The sequence below is a fragment of the Pelophylax lessonae genome (genome assembly GCF_965119305.1).
Source record: "Pelophylax lessonae genome assembly, chromosome: 2".
NCBI classification, from domain to species: Eukaryota; Metazoa; Chordata; class Amphibia; order Anura; family Ranidae; genus Pelophylax; species Pelophylax lessonae.
The window spans coordinates 263,850,780-263,874,772 of record NC_138769.1 but is presented as its reverse complement, the minus strand read 5'-3'; positions in this window follow the sequence as shown (position 1 = coordinate 263,874,772).

Genomic DNA, 23,993 nt, shown 5'->3' with positions numbered 1-23,993 from the left:
CCCTGTCAATGCAGAGAGACCAGCGTGCCCCCTTTCAATGCAGAATGACCAGAGAGCCCCCTTTCAATGCAGAGTGACCAGCGTGCGCCCTTTCAATGCAGAATGACCAGCGTCCCCCCTTTCAATGCAGAATGACCAGTGTGCCCCCTTTGAATGCAGAATGACCAGCGTGCCGTGACCCCCTTCAATGCAGAGAGATCATCGTGCCCCCTTTCAATGCAGAGAGACCAGCGTGCCCCCTTTTAATGCAGAATGACCAGCCTGCTCCCTTTCAAGGCAGAATGACCAGCGTGCCCCCTTTCGATGCAGAGTGACCAGCGTGCACCCTTTCAATGCAGAATGACCAGCGTGCCCCCTTTCAATGCAGAGTGACCAGCGTGTCCCCTTTCATTGCAGAATGACCAGCGTGCCCCCTTTCAATGCAGAATGACCAGCGTGCAACCCTTTCAATGCAGAATGACCAGCGCTCCGTGCCCCCCTTCAATGCAGAGAGATCTTCGTGCCCCCTTTCAATGCCGAGAGGCCAGCATGCCCCCTTTCAATGCAGAATGACCAGCGTGCCCCCGTTCAATGCAGAATGACCAGCGTGCCGTGGCCCCTTTGAATGCAGAGAGATCATTGTGCCCCCTTTTAATGCAGAGAGACCAGCGTGCCCCCTTTCAATGCAGAAAGATCAGCATGCCCCCTTTCAATGCAGAATGACCAGCATGCCCCCTTACAATGTAGAGAGACCAGCGTGCCCCCATTCAATGCAGAGAGACCAGTGAGCCCCCTTTCAATGCAGAATGACCAGCGTGCCCCCTTTCAATGCAGAATGACCAGCATGCCCCCTTTCAATGTAGAGATATCATCGTGCCCCCTTCAATGCCGAGAGACCAGCGTGCCCCCTTTCAATGCAGAATGACCAGCATGCAACCCTTTCAATGCAGAATGACCAGCGCTCCGTGCCCCCTTTCAATGCAGAGAGATCATCGTGCCCCCTTTCAATGCCGAGAGACCAGCATGCCCCCTTTCAATGCAGAATGACCAGCGTGCCCCCGTTTAATGCAGAATGACCAGCGTGCCATGCCCCCTTTGAATGCAGAGAGATCATTGCGCCCCCTTTTAATGCCGAGAGACCAGCATGCCCCCTTTCAATGCAGAATGACCAGCGTGCCCCCTTTCAATGCAGAATGACCAGCGTGCCCCCTTCCAATGCAGAATGACCAGCGTGCCCCCTTTCAATGCAGGATGACCAGCGTGCCCCCTTTCAACGCAGAGAGACCAGCATGCCCCCTTTCAATCCAGAATGACAAGCATGCCCCCTTTCAATGCAGAATGATCAGCATGCCCCCTTTCAATGCAGAATGACCAGCGTGCCGTGCCCCCCTTCAATGCAGAGAGATCATTGTGCCCCCTTTTAATGCAGAGAGACCAGCGTGCCCCCTTTCAATGCAGAAAGATCAGCATGCCCCCTTTCAATGCAGAATGACCAGCATGCCCCCTTACAATGTAGAGAGACCAGCGTGCCCCCATTCAATGCAGAGAGACCAGTGAGCCCCCTTTCAATGCAGAATGACCAGCGTGCCCCCTTTCAATGCAGAATGACCAGCATGCCCCCTTTCAAAGTAGAGAGATCATCGTGCCCCCCTTCAATGCCGAGAGACCAGCGTGCCCCCTTTCAATGCAGAATGACCAGCATGCAACCCTTTCAATGCAGAATGACCAGCGCTCCGTGCCCCCTTTCAATGCAGAGAGATCATCGTGCCCCCTTTCAATGCCGAGAGACCAGCATGCCCCCTTTCAATGCAGAATGACCAGCGTGCCCCCGTTTAATGCAGAATGACCAGCGTGCCGTGCCCCCTTTGAATGCAGAGAGATCATTGTGCCCCCTTTTAATGCCGAGAGACCAGCGTGCCTCCTTTCAATGCAGAATGACCAGCGTTCCCCCTTTCAATGCAGAAAGATCAGCATGCCCCCTTTCAATGCAGAATGACCAGCATGCCCCCTTTCAATGTAGAGAGACCAGCGTGCCCCCATTCAATGCAGAGAGACCAGTGAGCCCCCTTTCAATGCAGAATGACCAGCGTGCCCCCTTTCAATGCAGAATGACCAGCATGCCCCCTTTCAATGTAGAGAGACCAGTGTGCCCCTTTCAATGCCGAGAGACCAGCGTGCCCCTTTCAATGCAGAATGACCAGCGCACTGTGCCCCCCTTCAATGCCGAGAGATCATCGTGTCCCCTTTCAATGCAAAGAGACCAGCGTGCCCCCTTTCAATGCAGAATGACCAGCGTGCCCCCTTTCAATGCAGAATGACCAGCGTGCCCCCTTTCAATGCAGAATGACCAGCATGCCCCCTTTCAATGCAGAATGACCAGCGTGCCCCCTTTCAATGCAGAATGACCAGCGTGCCCCCTTCCAATGCAGAATGACCAGCGTGCCCCCTTTCAATGCAGGATGACCAGCGTGCCCCCTTTCAACGCAGAGAGACCAGCATGCCCCCTTTCAATCCAGAATGACAAGCATGCCCCCTTTCAATGCAGAATGATCAGCATGCCCCCTTTCAATGCAGAATTACCAGCGTGCCCCCTTTCAATGCAGAATGACCAGCGTGCCGTGCCCCCCTTCAATGCAGAGAGATCATTGTGCCCCCTTTTAATGCAGAGAGACCAGCGTGCCCCCTTTTAATGCATAATGACCGGCGTGCCCCCTTTCAATGCAGAATGACCAGCATGCCCCCTTTCAATGCAGAATGACTAGCGTGCCCCCTTTCAATGCAGAGAGACCAGCATGCCCCCTTTCAATGCAGAATGACCAGCGTGCCCCCCTTCAATGCAGAATGACCAGCGTTCCCCCATTTTCAATGCAGAGAGACCAGCGGGCCCCCTTTCAATGCAAAATGACCAGCATGCCCCCTTTCAATGCAGAGAGACCAGCGTGCCCCCTTTCAATGCAGAATGACCAGCATGTCCCCTTTCAATGCAGAATGACCAGCATGCCCCCTTTTAATGCAGAATGACCAGTGTGCCCTTTCAATGCAGAATGACACGTGTGTTCCCTTTCAATGCAGAATGACCAGCATGCTCCTTTCAATGCAAAATGACCAGTTTGCCCCCTTACAATGCAGAATGAACAGCGTGCCCCCTTTCAATGCAGAATGACCATCGTGCCCCCTTTCAATGCTGAGTGACCAGTGTGCCCCCTTTCAATGCAGAAAGACCAGCGTGCCCCCTTTCAATGCAGAATGACCAGCGTGCCTCCTTTCAATGCAGAATGACCAGAATGCCCCCTTTCAATGCAGAGAGACCAGCGTGCCCCCTTTCAATGCAGAATGACTAGCGTGCCAGCTTTGAATGCAGAGAGACCAGCGTGCCCCCTTTCATTGCAGAATGACTAGCGTGCCACCTTTGAATGCAGAGAGACCAGCGTGCCCCCTTTCATTGCAGAATGACCAGCATGCCCCCTTTCAATGCTGAGTGACCAGTGTGCCCCCTTTCAATGCAGAATGACCAGCGTGCCCCCTTTCAATGCAGAATGACCAGCGTGCCCCCTTTCAATGCAGAATGACCAGCATGCCCCCTTTCAATGCAGAGAGACCAGCGTGCCCCCTTTCAATGCAGAATGACTAGGGTGCCACCTTTGAATGCAGAGAGACCAGCGTGCCCCCTTTCAATGCAGAATGACCAGCGTGGCCCTTTTAATGCACAATGACCGGCGTGCCCCCTTTCAATGCGGAATGACCAGTGTGCCCCCTTTCAATGCATAATGACCAGCGTGCCCCTTTCATTGCAGAATGACCAGCGTGCCCTCTTTCAATGCAGAATCACCAGCATGCCCCCTTTCAATGCACAGAGATCAGTGTGCCCCCTTTCAATGCAGAATGACCAGCATGCCCCCTTTCAATGCACAGAGACCAGCGTGCCCCCTTTTAATGCAGAATGACCAGCGTGCCCCCTTTCAATGCAGAGTGACCAGAGAGCAACCTTTCAATACAGAATGACCAATGTGCCCCCTTTCAATGCATAATGACCAGCGTGCCATGCCTCCCTTCAATGCAGAGAGATCATAGTGCCCCCTCCCAATGCAGACAGACCAGCGTGCCCCCTTTCAATGCAGAATGACCAGCGTGCCCCCTTTCAATGCAGAATGACCAGCGTGCTGTGCCCCCCTTGAATGCATAGAGATCATCGTGGCCCCTTTCAATGCAGAGAGACCAGCGTGCCCCCTTTCAATGCAGAATGACCGCCGTGCCCCCTTTTAATGCAGAATGACCAGCATGCCCCCTTTCAATGCAGAATTACTAGCGTGCCCCCTTTCAATGCAGAATGACTAGCGTGCCCCCTTTCAATGCAGAGAGACCAGCGGGCCCCCTTTCAATGCAGAATGACCAGCGTGCCCCCTTTCAATGCAGAATGACCAGCGTTCCCCCATTTTCAATGCAGAGAGACCAGCGTGCCCCCTTTCAATGCAGAATGACTAGCGTGCCAGCTTTGAATGCAGAGAGACCAGCGTGCCCCCTTTCATTGCAGAATGACTAGCGTGCCACCTTTGAATGCAGAGAGACCAGCGTGCCCCCTTTCATTGCAGAATGACCAGCATGCCCCCTTTCAATGCTGAGTGACCAGTGTGCCCCCTTTCAATGCAGAATGACCAGCGTGCCCCCTTTCAATGCAGAATGACCAGCATGCCCCCTTTCAATGCAGAGAGACCAGCGTGCCCCCTTTCAATGCAGAATGACTAGCGTGCCACCTTTGAATGCAGAGAGACCAGCGTGCCCCCTTTCAATGCAGAATGACCAGCGTGGCCCATTTAATGCACAATGACCGGCGTGCCCCCTTTCAATGCGGAATGACCAGTGTGCCCCCTTTCAATGCATAATGACCAGCGTGCCCCTTTCATTGCAGAATGACCAGCGTGCCCCCTTTCAATGCAGAATCACCAGCATGCCCCCTTTCAATGCACAGAGATCAGTGTGCCCCCTTTCAATGCAGAATGACCAGCATGCCCCCTTTCAATGCACAGAGACCAGCGTGCCCCCTTTTAATGCAGAATGACCAGCGTGCCCCCTTTCAATGCTGAGTGACCAGTGTGCCCCCTTTCAATGCAGAATGACCAGCGTGCCCCCTTTCAATGCAGAATGACCAGCATGCCCCCTTTCAATGCAGAGAGACCAGCGTGCCCCCTTTCAATGCAGAATGACTAGCGTGCCACCTTTGAATGCAGAGAGACCAGCGTGCCCCCTTTCAATGCAGAATGACCAGCGTGGCCCATTTAATGCACAATGACCGGCGTGCCCCCTTTCAATGCGGAATGACCAGTGTGCCCCCTTTCAATGCATAATGACCAGCGTGCCCCTTTCATTGCAGAATGACCAGCGTGCCCCCTTTCAATGCAGAATCACCAGCATGCCCCCTTTCAATGCACAGAGATCAGTGTGCCCCCTTTCAATGCAGAATGACCAGCATGCCCCCTTTCAATGCACAGAGACCAGCGTGCCCCCTTTTAATGCAGAATGACCAGCGTGCCCCCTTTCAATGCAGAGTGACCAGAGAGCAACCTTTCAATGCAGAATGACCAATGTGCCCCCTTTCAATGCATAATGACCAGCGTGCCATGCCTCCCTTCAATGCAGAGAGATCATAGTGCCCCCTCCCAATGCAGACAGACCAGCGTGCCCCCTTTCAATGCAGAATGACCAGCGTGCCCCCTTTCAATGCAGAATGACCAGCGTGCTGTGCCCCCCTTGAATGCATAGAGATCATCGTGGCCCCTTTCAATGCAGAGAGACCAGCGTGCCCCCTTTCAATGCAGAATGACCGCCGTGCCCCCTTTTAATGCAGAATGACCAGCATGCCCCCTTTCAATGCAGAATTACTAGCGTGCCCCCTTTCAATGCAGAATGACTAGCGTGCCCCCTTTCAATGCAGAGAGACCAGCGGGCCCCCTTTCAATGCAGAATGACCAGCGTGCCCCCTTTCAATGCAGAATGACCAGCGTTCCCCCATTTTCAATGCAGAGAGACCAGCGTGCCCCCTTTCAATGCAGAATGACCAGCATGCCCCCTTTCAATGCAGAGAGACCAGCGTGCCCCCTTTCAATGCAGAATGACCAGCATGTCCCCTTTCAATGCACAATGACCAGCATGCCCCCTTTTAATGCAGAATGACCAGTGTGCTCCCTTTCAATGCAGAATGACTAGTGTGCTCCCTTTCAATGCAGAATGACCAGCATGCTCCTTTCAATGCAAAATGACCAGTGTGCCCCCTTACAATGCAGAATGAACAGCGTGCCCCCTTTCAATGCAGAATGACCAGCGTGCCCCCTTTCAATGCAGAGAGACCAGCGTGCCCCCTTTCAATGCAGAATGACCAGCATGCCCCCTTTCAATGCTGAGTGACCAGTGTGCCCCCTTTCAATGCAGAAAGACCAGCGTGCCCCCTTTCAATGCAGAATGACCAGCGTGCCCCCTTTCAATGCAGAATGACCAGCATGCCCCCTTTCAATGCAGAGAGACCAGTGTGCCCCCCTTTCAATGCAGAATGACTAGCGTGCCACCTTTGAATGCAGAGAGACCAGCGTTCCCCCTTTCAATGTAGAATGACCAGCGTGGCCCTTTTAATGCACAATGACCGGCGTGCCCCCTTTCAATGCAGAATGACCAGGGTGCCCCCTTTCAATGCATAATGACCAGCGTGCCCCTTTCATTGCAGAATGACCAGCGTGGCCCCTTTCAATGCAGAATCACCAGCATGCCCCCTTTCAATGCACAGAGATTAGTGTGCCCCCTTTCAATGCAGAATGACCAGTATGCCCCCTTTCAATGCACAGAGACCAGCGTGCCCCCTTTCAATGCAGAATGACCAGCGTGCCCCCTTTCAATGCAGAGTGACCAGAGAGCAACCTTTCAATGCAGAATGACCAATGTGCCCCCTTTCAATGCATAATGACCAGCGTGCCATGCCTCCCTTCAATGCAGAGAGATCATAGTGCCCCCTCTCAATGCAGAAAGACCAGCGTGCCCCCTTTCAATGCAGAATGACCAGCGTGCCCCCTTTCAATGCAGAATGACCAGCGTGCTGTGCCCCCCTTGAATGCATAGAGACCAGCGTGCCCCCTTTCAATGCAGAATGACCGCCGTGCCTCCTTTCAATGCAGAATGACCAGCATGCCCCCTTTCAATGCAGAATGACTAGCGTGCCCCCTTTCAATGCAGAATGACTAGCGTGCCCCCTTTCAATGCAGAGAAACCAGCAGGCCCCCTTTCAATGCAGAATGACCAGCGTGCCCCCTTTCAATGCAGAATGACCAGCGTTCCCCCATTTTCAATGCAGAGAGACCAGCGTGCCCCCTTTCAATGCAGAATGACCAGCATGCCCCCTTTCAATGCAGAGAGACCAGCATGCCACCTTTCAATGAAGAATGACCAGCATGTCCCCTTTCAATGCAGAATGACCAGCATGCCCCCTTTTAATGCAGAATGATCAGCATGCTCCCTTTCAATGCAGAATGACCAGCATGCCCCCTTTCAATGCAGAATGACCAGCGTTCCCCCATTTTCAATGCAGAGAGATCAGCGGGCCCCCTTTCAATGCAAAATAACCAGCATGCCCCCTTTCAATGCAGAGAGACCAGCGTGCCCCCTTTCAATGCAGAATGACCAGAATGTCCCCTTTCAATGCAGAATGACCAGCTTGCCCCCTTTTAATGCAGAATGACCAGTGTGCTCCCTTTCAATGCAGAATGACCAGCGTGCCCCCTTTCAATGCAGAATGACCAGTGTGCTTCCTTTCAATGCAGAATGACCAGCATGCCCCTTTCAATGCAAATGACCAGTGTGCCCCCTTACATTGCAGAATGAACAGCGTGCCCCCTTTCAATGCAGAATGACCAGCGTGCCCCCTTTCAATGCAGAGAGATCAGTGTGCCCCCTTTCAATGCAGAATGACCAGCATGCCCCCTTTCAATGCAGAAAGACCAGCGTGCCCCCTTTCAATGCAGAATGACCAGCGTGCCCCCTTTCAATGCAGAATGACCAGCATGCCCCCTTTCAATGCAGAGAGACCAGCGTGCCCCCTTTCAATGCAGAATGACTAGCGTGCCACCTTTGAATGCAGAGAGACCAGCGTGCCCCCTTTCAATGCAGAATGACCAGCGTGGCCCTTTTAATGCACAATGACCGGCGTGCCCCCTTTCAATGCGGAATGACCAGTGTGCCCCCTTTCAATGCAGAATGACCAGCGTGCCCCTTTCATTGCAGAATGACCAGCGTGCCCCCTTTCAATGCAGAATGACCAGCATGCCCCCTTTCAATGCAGAATGACCAGCATGCCCCCTTTCAATGCACAGAGACCAGTGTGCCCCTTTTAATGCAGAGTGACCAGAGAGCAACCTTTCAATGCAGAATGACCAATGTGCCCCCTTTCAATGCATAATGACCAGCGTGCCATGCCCCCCTTCAATGCAGAGAGATCATAGTGCCCCCTGTCAATGCAGAGAGACCAGCGTGCCCCCTTTCAATGCAGAATGACCAGCGTGCCCCCTTTCAATGCAGAATGACCAGCGTGCTGTGCCCCCCTTGAATGCATGGAGATCATCGTGGCCCCTTTCAATGCAGAGAGACCAGCGTGCCCCCTTTTAATGCAGAATGACCGGCGTGCCCTCTTTCAATGCAGAATGACCAGCATGCCCCCTTTCAATGCAGAATGACTAGCGTGCCCCCTTTCAATGCAGAGAGACCAGCGTGCCCCCTTTCAATGCAGAATGACCAGCGTGCCCCCTTTCAATGCAGAATGACAAGCGTTCCCCCATTTTCAATGCAGAGAGACCAGCGTGCCCCCTTTTAATGCAGAATGACCAGCATGCCCCCTTTCAATGCAGACAGACCAGCGTGCCCCCTTTCAATGCAGAATGACCAGCATGTCCCCTTTCAATGCAGAATGACCAGCATGCCCCCTTTTAATGCAGAATGATCAGCATGCTCCCTTTCAATGCAGAATGACCAGCATGCCCCCTTTCAATGCAGAATGACCAGTGTGCCCCCTTTCAATGCAGAATGATCAGTGTGCCCCCTTTCAATGCAGAATGACCAGGGTACCCCCTTTCAATGCAGAATGCCCAGCATGCCCCTTTCAATGCAAAATGACCAGTGTGCCCCCTTACAATGCAGAATGACCAGCGTGCCCTCTTTCAATGCAGAATGACCAGCGTGCCCCCTTTCAATGCAGAGAGACCAGCATGCCCCCTTTCAATGCAGAATGACCAGCGTGCCCCCTTTCAATGCTGAGTGACCAGTGTGCCCCCTTTCAATGCAGAAAGACCAGCGTGCCCCCTTTCAATGCAGAATGACCAGCGTGCCCCCTTTCAATGCAGAATGACCAGCATGCCCCCTTGCAATGCAGAGAGACCAGCGTGCCCCCTTTCAATGCAGAATGACTAGCGTGCCACCTTTCAATGCAGAGAGACCAGCGTGCCCCCATTCAATGCAGAATGTCCAGCGTGGCCCTTTTAATGCACAATGACCGGTGTGCCCCTTTTCAATGCGGAATGACCAGTGTGCCCCTTTCAATGCAGAATGACCAGCGTGCCCTCTTTCAATGCAGAATGACCAGCGTGCCCCCTTTCATTGCAGAATGACCAGCGTGCCCCCTTTCAATGCAGAATGACCAGCGTGCCCCCTTTCAATGCAGAGAGACCAGCGTGCCCCCTTTCAATTCAGAGTGACCAGCATGCTGTGCCCCCCCCCCTGAGACCAGTGCACTTACTTGCAGCGGCGGCTTCTCCTCAGTCCCCCGGTGTCTCCTCGAGTCCTCCCGCCTCCTCCTCGGCCAATGGCATGGTTTTGCCTTTTGGCCAATCAGGAAGCGGATCTCAGATCCGCTTCCTGATTGTCCAGGAGGAGGATCCATGTGCCATTAGCAAATTTTCATTCGCTATTGTCACACAATGGGTGGGCTCGGGGTGCACTGCTCTGCGCCCCGAGTCCACCCTTTTCTGAGGCCTATTAGGGCCTCTGGCTCTAATCAGGTGACTCAGAAGAAAAAATGCATTGAGCTCCATGCGTCCGACACCCCGCATGTAGATTAGGGAGCCGGACGCATGGATGGGGGGGCAGCGCCCCTGCGCCCCCAACGCACCAGCCGCCACTGATCGGGGCAGCTGGGAGGCAGGATCAGGAGCCACTGAGAGCCGACATGAGAGGGAGCCACCGACTTTAGGACCGCTGAGAGGCAGGATCGGGAGCCGAAGACGGGGTTTGAACTGAGAGGAGGAGGGGGCAGCAGAGATGGCCAGCCAGATTTTCCGGGACTTCAGCCCAGCTACGCGGGACCCTGGGGCTCACTTCAAATTGCGGAACGGTTGGGAGGTATGTTTACATCCTCCGTCTCACTTCTCTAGTCACACCTGAGAATTACAGCCACATAGATTTCTATAGGGCTGGGTCCCAAGGCTCGAGATAAAGGGAGACAGCTAGGGACAACCCCATTGAAGTTAACAGGCCTATAATGCATAGGCACAGGCAGGATGTAAACAAACACTGGAGGCCATGAGGTAAGCATGCACCTGTCGAAGGGGAGGTTAGGTTTGATTAAGTAAGGACAAAGAGGGAAAAATTAAGAATGCACTTTGTTTTAAGGTGCACTTTTCCTTTCAGTAATTGCAGGTAAAATACAGAAAAAAATCCAGCATTTTAAATGCTTGCTTCCAGGATTTTTCTTTCCATAAATGATTGCCATTGGCTTGCAATGGGCCTTCAAAATTGGTGGAAAATTTGGTTACATTGTTCTTCAGATAGAATCCATTCTTCAGCACAGCCCCCTACCTCCTTGCTTGTCATACCCCTCTATGGTATTGGCTAATTATTTTCTGTGCTGGTAGCTCTTTGAGTGACAGCTCTAAGTCTGCTGGGGCTGCTGACATCATATTCAAGATGGTGGCGCCCAGCAGCAGTATCGAGGCTATTGGATGCCTACACAAGGGAGGCTTTTACAGGTAAATAACATGCTTGAAAAAAAGGCCCCTTGCACACATGCGGACCGTTAGCGGATAAAAAACAGACATCAAGCATCTCTATGGAAAAATAGATGTAAACATCTGTTTACATCTGCTTCTGTCAACATCTGTTTTTTGAAACGCATCAAAGCCCTATTTTTCTTCCTTTTAAACAACACATCAGATGAAAAACAGATGTAAACAGACAAATGGTCAATTTTTGTGGTTAAGGACTCTAGTTGGCGGATGTAAAACAACTAATCTAAAAGCTGCCACTAGACTAGCTAAAGTCACCCTGTCCCTAGATAATATTGACCAAATTGGCTTTGTGCCTCGAAAGTTGACATAGACGACATAGACGACTTGTCTACTAGAGTCCTGTTGTCCATTGATATAGAAAAGGCATTTGACTCTGTTGAATGGGGATATATGCACATATGGTCCTGGAGATAATGGGATATGGCCAGCATTTCCTTCAGTGGGGGGCCTTGTTATACAGCAGTCCACAGGCAGTGATCAAACTTGGGTTTTCTATCTCTTCCTTCTTTTCTGTTGGCGGGGGAACCAGAGAAGAGTGTCCGTTATGATTTTTTAATGACGTTTTGAAATAATGATGGAGCACATGGCTGTTGCACTAAGGTCATCTCCTGCTCTAGCAGCCCTGCGGGTAGCATTTGGGAGTACCTTGCATTGTATGTGGATGACTTGATCCTTTGCCTTAAGAATCTTGGTCCTTCCATGCAGGCGGTGCTGCATGTTCTAAATGACTTTGCCATCTACTCTGGTGTGCAGGTAATTGGTCCTAATCCTCTTTTTTGCCTTTGGACTGGGACTTCAGGGCAATACCGGACACTGCTCTCCCGTCATGTTGAGTGTCCCAATTGACTTCTCTTGGGGTCCAAACTACAGCCAACATACTGTACCTGATTATATGGCCTTGAAGTTGACTCCTCTCCTTACCTTTTTGAAAAGGTAGATCCAAGCCTGGAGGATTATTCTCTGATTGGCAGGATAAACCTTATTAACATGAAAATTCTTCCTGTTATCCTTTACTATTTGCATCATGTGTCCCGGTCTAGCCTGTAGATTTCTGTTTGTGAAATTATTACCTCATTGCTGCAGTGTTCTGCTAGACCTAAGACTCCATTTCACATGTGTTGTTTGGCTTCTCTGTTCACCTATGGGCGTCACTGGCTCTACTGTGGGTTTATATCCTTTCCCTTCTACTACTTCCTGGGTCAACACTCTGTTTGCTTCCCTATAAAGTATATACACATGCCAGGTGCATGTGACCTACTATTAGGTGACCTAATACAAACAATCTTTTTTTTATGGTTCTGGACATGCTACAGAGCTGAAACTTCACAGGTACACATTTTAGACCCCCCTAGACACAAAATCACACAAAAAAAGTTCTTTAAAGTTGTCATTTTTGATAGAGAGCCAATTATTGAAAAAATTAAAAAAAAATAAAAAAAAAAAAAAACATTTCTTTGGATTTAGTATCTGGGGGGTCTAAAAAGTGTACCTGTGAAGTTTCAGCTCTGTAGTATGTCCAGAACCATAAAAAAAAGATCATTTGTATTTTGTCACTTATAGAACAGGTTAGTGGCTTGTCGCTTTTCACACCTTGCCGGTTTAGTAGCAAGCGTTTTTTTGGGCATTTTTTGGGTTCTTTGGAGGCAGGAAAAACATCTGAACTTGTGTATAGTGGTATATATACCACTATACACAAGTTCAGATGTTTTGCCTGCCTCCAAAGAACCCCAAAAAATGCTAGCGTCAAAAAAAAAAAAACGCCCAGGTGTGTTGTTGCAGGCATTTTTTGGGGGTTTTTGGAGGCAGGCAAAACATCTGAACTTGTGTATAGTGGTATATACACACACATACTTATATGTATTTTACACTTAGACATAGATAGGTGTTATAGGAGCGTAACCATATTAGCGTAAATGATTTCATTAGCCCAAGCATATATTTCTGCTACTATCACACCTATATATGTCTAGGTGTGTATATACATATAAGTATGTGTGTATATATACCACTATACACAAGTTCAGATGTTTTGCCTGCCTCCAAAGAACCCAAAAAAATGCCCAAAAAAACGCTAGCGTCAAAATAAAAAACGCCCAGGTGTGTTGTTGCAGGCGTTTTTTTGGGGTTTTTGGAGGCAGGCAAAACATCTGAACTTGTGTATAGTGGTATATATACACACATACTTATATGTATATACACACCTAGACATATATAGGTGTGATAGTAGCAGAAATATATGCTTGTGCTAATGAAATCATTTACACTAATATGGTTACGCTTCTATAACACCTATCTATGTCTAAGTGTAAAATACATATAAGTATGTGTGTGTATATACCACTATACACAAGTTCAGATGTTTTGCCTGCCTCCAAAAACCCCCAAAAAATGTCTGCAAGAACACACCTGGGCGTTTTTTTTTTGACGCTAGCGTTTTTTTGGGCATTTTATGGGGTTCTTTGGAGGCAGGCAAAACATCTGAACTTGTGTATAGTGGTATATATACCACTATACACAAGTTCAGATGTTTTTCCTGCCTCCAAAGAACCCAAAAAATGCCCAAAAAAACGCTTGCTACTAAACCGGCAAGGTGTGAAAAGCCACTAACCTGTTCTATAAGTGACAAAATACAAACAATCTTTTTTTTTTATGGTTCTGGACATGCTACAGAGCTGAAACTTCACAGGTACACTTTTAGACACCCCCCCCCCCCCCAGATACTAAATCCAAAGAAATTTTTTTTTTTTTTAATTTTTTTTTTTTTTTTCAATAATTGTCTCTCTATCAAAAATTACAATTTTTAAGAACTTTTTGTGTGATTTTGTGTCTGGGGGGTCACGAAATCACTATACACAAGTTCAGATGTTTTGCCTGCCTCCAAAGAACCCAAAAAATGCCCAAAAAAAAAACCCAGGTGTGTTGTTGCAGGCATTTTTTGGGGGTTTTTGGAGGCAGTCAAAACATCTGAACTTGTGTATAGTGGTATATATACACACATACTTATATGTATTTTACACTTAGACATATATAGGTGTGATAGGAGCGTAACTATATTGGTGTTAATTATTTCATTAGCGCAAGTAGTTTTTTCTGCTCCTTTCACACCTATATATGTCTAGGTGTATATATACATACATGGGTGTGTATATATACCCCCTATACACATGTTCAGATGTCATGCCTGACTCCAAACATGTGCTCAAAAGATCCCTATAGACGCCTGCAGCCAAAAAGAATGCTGACGAGGGCGAAGCCATATTACTGCAGCGAAAGTGACACAAGAGAAACTAGCTTATCTCTATAGCGGTCACCCTGATATGGAAGGGTTTTGTCACCCTGCCATAGCAGTCACTGTCAGTTAACCCTACACTACACTACGGTCCCCTTACACTTAACACTTTCCCTACAGAAACTGAATAAATTAAAGCTAACTAAAGTGTAAAAGAGCACCCTAACTACACTAGATATCCCTTTCCTCACACTAATAAATGCTAAATGACACTTTGTAGCAGAAGTCCACGAACTGCTTCCACTCTCTTCCATGTCCCTGTATAACAATGCTAGGAATTTGGCGGGGGCTATCTTATATACTGGGGGGCGTATTGTAATGCTCCTGCGTTTTTGTAACAAGATGGATTTGCAGCTGCAGAAATCTCCACTCAGCAGTCATGTAGAGATGTGTTGAAATACCAATTCCAACGCCCAAGACTCATCACTGTGGCCTGCCTGATTCAGCATACAAATATACACACTCAATAAGATGTTCCTGGAGTGATAGATGTATATAGCAGTATAGTGGTGATGTGCTGAAGGGACAGGTATGAACAGTGACAGTAGATGGCCAGCACTCGAGAGAAATGTTCAGGAGAGTATAGATGGTAACAGGTAGGATGCAGATAGGTTAGCAATCATGTATGGTAGTAGGTGGTAGAATAGCAGATGACAATACAGGAGAGACTAACCCAGTGCAAGGATAGATGTTAGTAGGCTCAAGAGCTAGCAATCTAAATAACAGTGCAGATGATAGGTTTAGTATTGCATAGAGAGTGACAGTCTTTAGTGAGCAATAGATATAGTGTAAGTAGGTTTTAAGGAGGTTTCCCCTGCGGGGTACTTATCACTAGAGAGTAGGTTAGTAGCGGGGTCCGGTAATGAGGAGTGATCCGGTAGCGAGATACAGGGATCAGGAGCGAGGTTCCGGTCTGTTCAAGGCAAAGGAAAGCAACTGGAGGTTCCGACAGCGAGACACACTAGCAAGCATGTGGACAGCCAAGCAGGTTGAGTGAAGGGTAGAAGCAGCAAGCCGAGAGTGATCGGGTATCGAGATACAAGATCAGATATGACACAGGTTCAGGTAGCATGATACAGGAGCGTGTGACATCTAGTATGCTGCTTCACTGATGGCAGGATCGAACTAACCATGCGGTTGAACGAACGATGTGAGTGAGACCGCTGGCGGTTGAAATAGCCGCTCTGCGGCGCTCAGCAGTGACCTCATCGCTCTTAAAGGTATATGCGTACTACCTAAAGGGAAAGGTGGGACGCATTGAAAAGAAAGTAGTAAATAAGGGTACTAGAGGTACCAGAATCTTACAGTACCCCCCCCTTAAGGCCGGCTCCGGAAGGCCTATAGTACTGGTTTCTCTGGGTATTTCGAGTGAAATCTTCGTATAAGCCTAGGTGCATGTACATCAGAGGTATCTAACCAGGTGTCGTCTTGGGGTCCATAGTTCTTCCATCTTATGAGATACTGGAGTCTTCCTCTATGGATGCGAGAATCCAAAATCTCTTTGATCTCATATTCTTCTCCGCCTTCAACTTGTATAGGAGGTGGAGGCAAGATGGTAGGCCTTATTCCTTGGTTAGGAACGTGTGGCTTCAATAGCGACACATGGAAGATGGGATGGATCTTGAGATCTGCCGGTAAGGTGAGCTGTACTGCAGCTTTTCCAATAAGTTTCCTGATTGGGAAGGGTCCCAAGAATAAAGGTCCAAGCTTTTTGCTAGGGATCTTTAATCTTAAATTTTTTGTTGATAGCCAAACGAGGTCCCCAATAGCATACTGAGGAGAAGGTCTTCTACGAAGGTCATAGTACTTTTTTTGTTAACTATGAGCGTATGAGATGGTAGTATTAAGTAAACCCAGAGAGTCTTTTATTTGGGTAAGATAGTCTGAGGCTACTGGGTTACTTGATGGAAGGATGCGTGGTGGAAGAATAGTGGGATGAAACCCCTAGTTCAAGTAGAACGGACTCTGTTTGGTCGTACTGTGGGTTGCGTTGTTGTAGGCAAATTCTGCCAGAGGGAGGAGATCCACCCAATCATCCTGTAGGTATGATGTATAGCAACGTAAATATTGCTCGATGCACTGGTTGACTCTTTCAGTCTGTCCGTTGGTCTGAGGATGGTATGTAAAAGTGAGCTTTCGCTCAATCCGTAGTATGTGACATAGTTCTCGCCAAAACTTGGAGATGAACTGTGAACCACGGTCAGATAAGAGAGTCTTTGGAATTCCATGTAACTTAAAGACATGTTTCACTAGTAGTTCCGCTGTTTGTTTGGATGAAGGTAATCTGCGAATAGCAACGAAATGTGCCATCTTTGTTAGATGGTCCACTGACACTAGAATGGTATTAAATCCTTTGGAAGGTGGTAGTTCTACTATAAAGTCCAAGGACACAACTTCCCATGGAGCCTGGGGTATTGGTAGACTGCATAGTAGACCGGATGGTTTTGTAGTGTCAATTTTGGACCTGGCACAGATGTTGCATGAAGAAACAAATTTCTGTACAGATGTCTTCATCTCAGGCCACCAAAACTGTCTGGTAAGCAAATTAAGAGTTTTCGTCATACCCATATGTCCTGCCGTAGGCACATCATGTGACAATTCCAGGATCTTGGTACGCATAGTAGGGGGTATGTAGAGTTTGTCGTTGTAGTAGAGGAAGCCTTCTGCATCAGTACTTAGGTGTGGTGGAGGTGAATCCAATCCTATACTGTGCAAAATCTCTTCCTTCAAGGAACGGACAACCCCAATAATACGCTTGTAGGGTATTATAGGAACAGAAGGGATTTCGGCGTAATTATTTTCAGTTAATCGTGATAGCGCATCCGCTTTTTTATTCTTGTCTGCAGGCGTGTAGGTCACTAGGAAATTGAATCTTAGGAAGAATAGTGACCATCGTACCTGCCGGTGGGAGAGAGTTTTGTTAGTCTGAAGATATTGAAGATTTTTATGATCTGTATATATGATTATTGGTAATCGGGTACCTTCAAGTAGATGTCGCCAGTTTTCCAGAGCCAGTTTTATGGCAAGCAACTCCTTTTCACCCACTGGGTAATTTACCTCTGGGCTGCTTAATGATTTGGAGAAGAAGGCAACTGGATGGAGTGGTGAAGTATTTGTTGGTTGTTGGGAGAGAACTGCTCCTACTGCCATATTTGACGCATCTACTTCCAGAATATATTGGAGGGATGGGTCTGGATGGCGTAGTATGGGAGCAGAGGTAAAGCTTGATTTTAACAAGCGAAAAGCGCCACTTGCTTCATCTGACCATTTAAATGTTTTTTTTATACGTGTGAGAGGTCTCACAATGGCAGAGAAGTTCTTGATGAACTTCCTATAGAAGTTTGAAAATCCAAGGAATCGCTGTAGAGCCTTGCGGGTGGTTGGTATAGGCCAATCCTGAATGCAGGATATCTTACTCATATCCATCTTGATTCCGGTTTTGGATATGATGTATTCTAGGAATAATACTTCTTCTTTATGGAATAGGCATTTTTTTAATTTCACGTATAGATTGTGTGCGAGTAGTCTGGATAACACAAGTCTTACACGTTTTATATGTTCAGACAAGGATCGTGAATAGATAAGTATATCGTCCAGATATACCACCACACAGACATCAAGTAAGTCTCTAAAGATGTCGTTTATGAATCGTTGGAAGGCTGCGGGAGCGTTACATAGCCCGAATGGCATTACAAGATATTCGAATAATCTGTATCTGGTTCTGAATGCTGTCTTCCACTCATCTCCATCACGGATTCGGATTAGATTGTATGCCCCTTTCAGGTCCAATTTTGAGAAGTAGGTAGCTCCACGCACTTGTTCAATGAGTTCAGGGATGAGCGGTAAAGGATAGCGATCCTTTACTGTGATGGCATTCAATTGCCTATAGTCGATAATAGGCCTAAGACTTGAGTCCTTATTGCGGACAAAGAAAAGTCCTGCAGCTGTGGAAGAAGTAGAGGGTCTAATAAACCCTTTTGCCAAATTCTCATCCAAGTATTCCTTGAGATGAGAAAGTTCATCCTGGGAAAGAGGATAAACATGACCAAAAGGCAATTTGCTATTTGGGAGTAGATCGATAGTGCAATCGTAATCCCTATGGGGAGGCAATATTTGAGCGTTTTTGTCAGGGCACAAACACCAGGAGAAGGGCTCTAGGACCCAGCAGCGCTATCAGCACTTTGGCAGGAGAAGGACTTTAGGACCCAGCAGCACTACCAGCAATTTACCTGGGCCTATTTAAGGAAACCTGCCAGTGATTTTAGTTGCTGGTTGATCTTCAGCTCCTCCAGTGTGTTATCCCTGTGATATTCCAGTTCCTGTCTCCTGTTACCAACCCGGCTTGTCCTTGACCTGTCTCCTGATTGCTTCCTGTGTTTGACCTCGGCTATCCACCTGACCACGCTTGCTCTGATATCCACCTGGCTCCTGATCTCGGCTATCCACCTGACCACGCTTGCTCTGATATCCACCTGGCTCCTGATCTTGGCTATCCACCCGACCACGTTCCAGTCTCAGCATTATCCAAGTCCTGCAAACACCTCATGGGCGCCACCTGTCTGCTGATTCCACTCCAGCACTCCAGCTGTACTCTGGATCCTCCTGCACACAATCCAGCAGGCGACCCGTGCTACTTTGGGCCTGACCTCTCCTGTTCTCATCCTCAGGGGGGTCTGGAACTTAGCCGCAAGGGAAGCCCTCTCTCTCCATTGGCCTCTAGCACCAGGTACGTGATAGTATCAACCAGCCAAGATGTCTGAGGCCGAGAGAGGTGCTTCCGCATTAGAGGCCCTATGTCAGCAGATTACAGTTCTTACACAAACAGTCCAGAGCTTACAAGATGGCTACTTTCAGCTGGAAGGACGCCTTCACCCTCTCAGTTGTTCTGCTACAGCCGCACCTGCTATGGGTTTACCCCCTCCGGAGCCCAGAGTTCCCACTCCCGATCGCTTTTCAGGTGACCGATGGAAATTCAGAGCTTTCAAAAATGCTTGTGACCTTTACTTTGCCCTGCAACCAAGGACTTTTTCTCTTGAGACTGTCAAGGTGGGTTTCATCATTTCACTCTTATCTGATGAGCCACAGTCCTGGGCTCATAATCTCATTGAGCAAAAGAACTCAGTCCTGGATTCAGTTTTCACCTTCTTTGAAGCTATGGCTACCTTATATGATGATCCACAACGGACGGCCACCGCAGAGTCGGCCCTTCATGCTCTTGTACAAGGCAGACGACCTGTGGAGGATTACATTGTGAAATTTCGCAAGTGGTCAGCTGATACTGGGTGGAATGATGCCGCCCTAAAATACCAGTTCCGGCAAGGCTTATCTGAGTCTCTCAAGGACGAGTTGGCTAGGATTGAGGCTCCCGCCTCACTAGAAAGTCTCATCCAAGTCTCTATCCAACTAGACCGACGGCTGCGGGAGCGAAGGTCCGAACGCACTCAGACCCTTCGACCCACATGGATAATGCCAAAGGTCCCAGGACCAACACTCCCAGCCTCTATTCCCCAGTCCATGAATATGTCCGATGGGGAACCCATGCAAACTGGCCTACTCCGCCCTGCTTTAACCCCTGAAGAGAGAGCACGCAGATGACAGGATAACTTGTGTCTCTACTGTGGGACTTCGGGCCACTTCCTTCGCAGTTGTCCTGTTCGCCCAAGGAAGTCCAGCCTTCCACGCCCCTCTTACCTTCAGTTGTCTGGGACTATATCCACTCATTTAATTCTCCCCATCTCTCTGCAGGTGGATGGAAAGGAAGTAAAGCTGCAGGCGATCATTGACTCTGGAGCCTGTAGTTGCTTCCTGGATATCAACCTAGCCAAGAACTTGAAAGGAACAAAGACTTGATGTACATTTAGCAGATGGCACTGCTCCTAGCTCTGGACCAGTCACTCAGGAGACTATCCCTGTCCTTGCCACAACAGAAGCAGGCCATCGGGAATTCCTCCGCTTTGATGTCATCAGGTCTCCTATTTTCCCAGCCATCCTAGGGATACCCTGGCTACGGGCCCACAACCCGCAAATTGACTGGCCCAAGGGAGAAATCATCTTCTCCTCTTCCTATTGTCAGCAACACTGTGGCGTCCCCACGCCTGTCAACTCTTCAGTGTGTCTCTCCGTTCAACCTACACCGGATCCCTGTCATGCTGTTCCTTCAGCCTACCTTGACTTCCTTGATGTGTTTGACAAAAAAGGTGCCGATGCCTTGCCCCCACATCGGTCCTACGACTGCCCAATTGAGTTGCTACCTGGAGCAGAAGTCCCCTTTGGGCGCATCTTTCCGTTATCCGAAGTGGAGCTGGAGGCCCTCCGACAATATATAGATGAAAACCTTGCCAAAAGATTCATCCGCCCTTCATCGTCACCTGCTGGAGCTGGCATTTTCTTCGTCGAGAAGAAGGATCGTTCTCTCAGACCATGCATTGACTATAGGGACCTTAATAAAAATACTATCAAGAACAGATACCCACTCCCTCTCGTCCCTGAGTTACTCCAAAGATTCCGAACAGCCCAGGTTTTCAAGAAGTTGGACTTGCGGGGGGCCTATAACCTGGTTCGTATTAGGGAAGGTGATGAGTGGAAGACCGCCTTCCGAACACGCTTTGGTCACTTTGAGTACCTTGTGATGCCCTTCGGGCTATGTAATGCCCCCGCCACATTCCAACATTTTGTGAATGATATTTTCAGAGAATACCTTGACCTGTTCTTAATCGTCTATCTGGACGACATACTAATTTTCTCAGCCTCGCTTGAACTCCATCGAGAGCACGTCAGAAAAGTGTTAAAGACCTTAAGAACCCATGGCTTATATGCTAAAGCAGAAAAGTGTGAGTTCGAGAAACAATCTATCCAGTTCTTAGGACTCATAATCTCCACGAAAGGGATTTCCATGGATCCTCAGAAGGAATCAGCAATCTTGGAGTGGCCTGCACCTTCTGACAAGAAAGGGGTCCAGAGGTTTGTGGGCTTCGCTAATTTTTATAGGAAATTTATTCGGAATTTCTCAACTATTATTGCCCCGATCACCCAGCTCACTCGCCTGCACTCACGCTTCTCCTGGAACCAAGATTCTCAAGCGGCTTTCGAAAAACTGAAGGCTCTCTTCACCTCTGCTCCAGTGTTGCAACACCCTGACCCAGCTCTTCCCTTTGTCCTTGAGGTGGACGCATCCGAAGTAGCTACGGGAGCCATGCTCTCGCAGCGTCAGGGCCCAAAGGCCCTGCTCCACCCAGTAGCCTATTGCTCCAGGAAGCTGAATCAGGCCGAAAGAAACTATGACGTGGGTGACAGAGAACTCCTGGCAATTAAAGTCGCTCTCGAAGAATGGAGGTACCTCCTGGAGGGCGCTAACCATCCAATTATGATCTTCACAGATCACAAAAATTTGGAATATTTAAGATCTGCAAAACGCCTAAGACCTCGACAAGCCAGGTGGGCCTTATTCTTTTCGAAATTTAATTTCCACTTGACATACCGCCCAGGTTCCAAAAATGGGAAAGCCGATGCCCTGTCCAGGATGTTCCCCGAATCTGCTGAATGTGCTCCTCCAAGCACTATCTTATCTGCCCAAAATTTTTTGCTGATTCAACCTAACCTAAAGGCATCCATTGAACAAGCTTCTGTATCGTGCCCCGAATCCGAACATGACTCGTTAAGGAGGCAGGGTGGATTACTTTGGCACCAGGACAAAATCTTTGTACCTCAAGAAGCTAGGTCTCTGGTTCTCAGGGCATTCCACGACCACCGACTTGCAGGGCACTTTGGGGCCCGTAAAACTAACGAGCTCATTCAGCGGTCCTTTTGGTGGCCTAACCTCAGTCGGGACTGTAGATCCTACGTCAAGTCATGCACCATATGTCTACGTAGCAAAAGTGACAAAGTCAAAGCCTGGGGGTTATTAAGACCCTTGCCTATCCCTAATCGCCCCTGGGAAATGATTTCTATGGATTTTATTGTTGATCTTCCTCCCTCTGAAAGATTCACGACCATCCTTGTTGTGGTAGACCGATTATCAAAAATGGCCCACTTCATACCAATGATTGGTACTCCCTCTGCAGCGGAAACCGCTCACATGTTTATCAAGGAGATCATAAGACTTCATGGACTACCAAAGAACATTGTTTCGGATCGGGGGGTGCAATTCACCTCTAGGTTTTGGAGAGATCTTTGTAAAGCCTTGGAAGTGGAACTCTGCTTATCATCTGCCTACCATCCCCAAAGTAATGGGCAAACGGAGCGTACTAACCAAACCCTCGAGCAATACCTCTGCTGCTTTTCAGCTTTTTCCCAAGATGACTGGGCATCCCTGCTTCCGCTGGCGGAATTTGCCTATAATAACTCTGTCCATTCAGCTACAAATCAGTCCCCATTCTGGGCTAATTATGGATTCCACCCTGCTGCCCTGCCTGAAATTATGCCTGAAACTTCTGTACCTACCTTGCAGGACAGACTTGTTTTCATTCAAAACAATTATCAGGTCCTCCGGGAGTCCATACAGAAAGCCCAAGTGGATTACAAAAAACACTTTGATCGGAAACGGAGGGGAAATCCTTCCTTCAAGGTTGGGGACAAAGTGTGGCTGTCTACTGCCAACCTGAAATTGGCCTGCCCTTCACGGAAGCTAGGGCCAAAGGTATATTGGGCCTTTTCAGATCAAACGGGAAATTAACCCAGTGGCTTACGAACTATCTTTGCCTGACTCATATAGGATCCATCCGGTTTTTCACACCTCCTTGCTTAAACCAACTGTTCCAGATCCATTTCCAGGGAGAGTGGAGCCACCTCCACCGCCAGTGACGATTGGTGAGGACACAGAATTCGAGGTGGAAGCAATCCTGGACTGCAGGAAGAGAGGGAGACAAACCCAATTCTTAATTAAATGGAAAGGGTATCCACCCGAAGAAAGCTCATGGGAACCCGAAGCCAATGTACATGCCCCCAGACTCCTCCAAGAGTTTAAGGACAAATACCCAGAGAAAATTTCTCAAATAGGCATCCGGAGGCTGCCCGTCAGGGGGGGGGGCACTGTCAGGGCACAAACACCAGGAGAAGGGCTCTAGGACCCAGCAGCGCTATCAGCACTTTGGCAGGAGAAGGACTTTAGGACCCAGCAGCACTACCAGCAATTTACCTGGGCCTATTTAAGGAAACCTGCCAGTGATTTTAGTTGCTGGTTGATCTTCAGCTCCTCCAGTGTGTTATCCCTGTGATATTCCAGTTCCTGTCTCCTGTTACCAACCCGGCTTGTCCTTGACCTGTCTCCTGATTGCTTCCTGTGTTTGACCTCGGCTATCCACCTGACCACGCTTGCTCTGATATCCACCTGGCTCCTGATCTCGGCTATCCACCTGACCACGCTTGCTCTGATATCCACCTGGCTCCAGATCTTGGCTATCCACCCGACCACGTTCCAGTCTCAGCATTATCCAAGTCCTGCAAACACCTCACGGGCGCCACCTGTCTGCTGATTCCACTCCAGCACTCCAGCTGTACTCTGGATCCTCCTGCACACAATCCAGCAGGCGACCCGTGCTACTTTGGGCCTGACCTCTCCTGTTCTCATCCTCAGGGGGGTCTGGAACTTAGCCGCAAGGGAAGCCCTCTCTCTCCATTGGCCTCTAGCACCAGGTACGTGATAGTTTTTCTCAAGAAAAACTTCGGACAGATCCTGATAGCATAGTGGTGCAATCTCA